The following is a 2,243-nucleotide window of genomic DNA, read 5'->3' as shown; positions in this document are numbered from 1 at the left end:
TCTTCTAATAGTCCCTAAGAAATAACTCAAGACAGATGTATGCGGATGACATTTTAATGAAGGGCTGTTTTGCCTGCAGAGGCACATGTCTATGTGCCAAGGTACCCTCGCTCTGCAGCCGTGTTCTCCCATTAGCTTGCTGGTAAGAGCAGGTCGGCGCAGGCTAGCACTGTAAGCATTGATGTGTTACTGTAGGTGCAACTATTGTATCAATTCATTCCCATCTGGCACACTTTGTGTTTCAGAAAACAGCTAAACTGCACCCTCAAAATACTGTTATTGAACAATATGTTGTTTGTAATAGCTGACCATCATTATACTGTATCAAGGTGTACTGGATATGAACATTTAAGAGAAGTAGTGCTGTTAAGCCAAATTATATTGTATTAATTATCTGCGTGACCACTGCCTTTATTATGGCTTTAATCCAAATCCCATTGGATCAGGCCATTAAGAGTATAATTTCTTCCATCAAAGTAATACTTACATGCCTGTAGGCCAGGATGCCATCCAGAGGGACCTGGAGAAGCTTGAGAAGTGGGCCCATGTGAACCTCATGAGGTTCAACAAGGCCAAGTGCAAGGTCCTGCACCTGGGTCGGGGCAACCCCTGCTATCAAGACAGGCTGGGGGATGAAGGGGTTGAGAGCAGCCCTGCCGAGAAGGACTTGGGGGTACTGGTGGATGAAAAGCTGGACATGAGCCAGCAATGTGCTCTCGCAGCCCAGAAGGCCAATCGTATCCTGGGCTGCATCAAAAGCAGCGTGGCCAGCAGGTCGAGGGAGGTGATTCTGCCCCTCTCCTCTGCTCTGGTGAGACCCCACCTGGAGTACTGCGTCCAGCTCTGGAGCCCTCAGCATAAGAAAGACACGGACCTGTTGGAGCGGGTCCAGAGGAGGGCCACGAAAATGATCAGGGGGATGGAACACCTCTCCTATGAAGAAAGGCTGAGAGAGTTGGGGCTGTTCAGCCTGGGGAAGAGAAGGCTTTTGGGAGACCTTATTGCAGCCTGTCAGTACGTAAAGGGGGCTTATAAAAAAGATGGCGGCAGACTTTTTAGCAGGGCCTGTTGCGACAGGACAAGGGGGAATGGCTTTAAAGTAAAGGGGGGTAGATTCAGACTAGATATAAGGAGGAAATGTTTTACGCTGAGGGTGGTGAAGCACTGGCACAGGTTGCCCAGAGAGGTGGTGGATGCCCCATCCCTGGAAACATTCAAGGTCAGGTTGGACGGGGCTCTGAGCGACCTGCTCTAGTTGAAGATGTCCCTGCCCATTGCAGGGGGGTTGGACTAGATGACCTTTAGAGGTCCCTTCCAACCCAAACTATTCTGTGATTCCACACAACAGTTATGGGATTTTGAACTCCAGCATCCCAAAATAAACCCACACAAAAAGACATTAATTAATTCAGAAATGTAAATTACTTTTTGTATTACTTTATTAAATAGCCAATTCTAAAGAACAGTAAAAAATATGAAAACATGCATCATTTGGTGTTCTTAAAAAACATTTGTCCAAAATAAAGACTGTTAGAAAAATTAAACAAGTTTAGTCCCACTACACCTTTTGCTCTCCACATAAAAGATGTTTGGTAGTTATAAATACTGTTCTACCTCCTTTAGCAAAGTTTAACAATGTATACATTAGTATTTCTATTACTTTTTTTTTTCACATTTCTTCTGTAAACATAATCAATTTAAAAAATGCCTTGTTAGCAAGCTTAAGGAACTGCTGCTTTCCTGTACAGTAAATACAAATAGGATTTTCCTGCCATTCTACTCAGCACTCCATTTACTGAAACATTAAAGATTTCAATTAGTATAAAAATATAACCAGAGAATAAATGTCTGAGAAGATTCAGTATTTGAGTGAGTCTTAGTTAATAGGCAAATAAAATGCTATTGACTTCCAAATCTGAAGATCACTTCTGTACAGCTTCTGCTATCCAAGTATCACAATGCTGTACACAAATACACTGGTTATCCATCCGAAACATTCACCACTTATTTACTAAAAATAATTTAACATTTAGCTGAACTAAAACGCAGGTGCTAAGAGATGGATGTCCACATTTGGTGTGCATACAAAGGTCAAAGCTGACTAACAAGCCACACCAATGGGCCCACCTCTTCGGAAGGGGGGACTGACTTAGTTCTCAAAATATCTGTACAATTTAGCAAGAATACTGTTTTACTTAGCAATAGACTGACTTCTTGTCTGGTGTGGGAGATGTACAAAGCAA

The sequence above is a fragment of the Pygoscelis adeliae genome, unplaced genomic scaffold (assembly GCF_000699105.1).
Source record: "Pygoscelis adeliae isolate BGI_AS28 unplaced genomic scaffold, ASM69910v1 Scaffold166, whole genome shotgun sequence".
Classification (NCBI taxonomy): Eukaryota; Metazoa; Chordata; class Aves; order Sphenisciformes; family Spheniscidae; genus Pygoscelis; species Pygoscelis adeliae.
The sequence above is the reverse complement of the archived record's forward strand: the minus strand, read 5'-3'. Positions refer to the sequence as shown.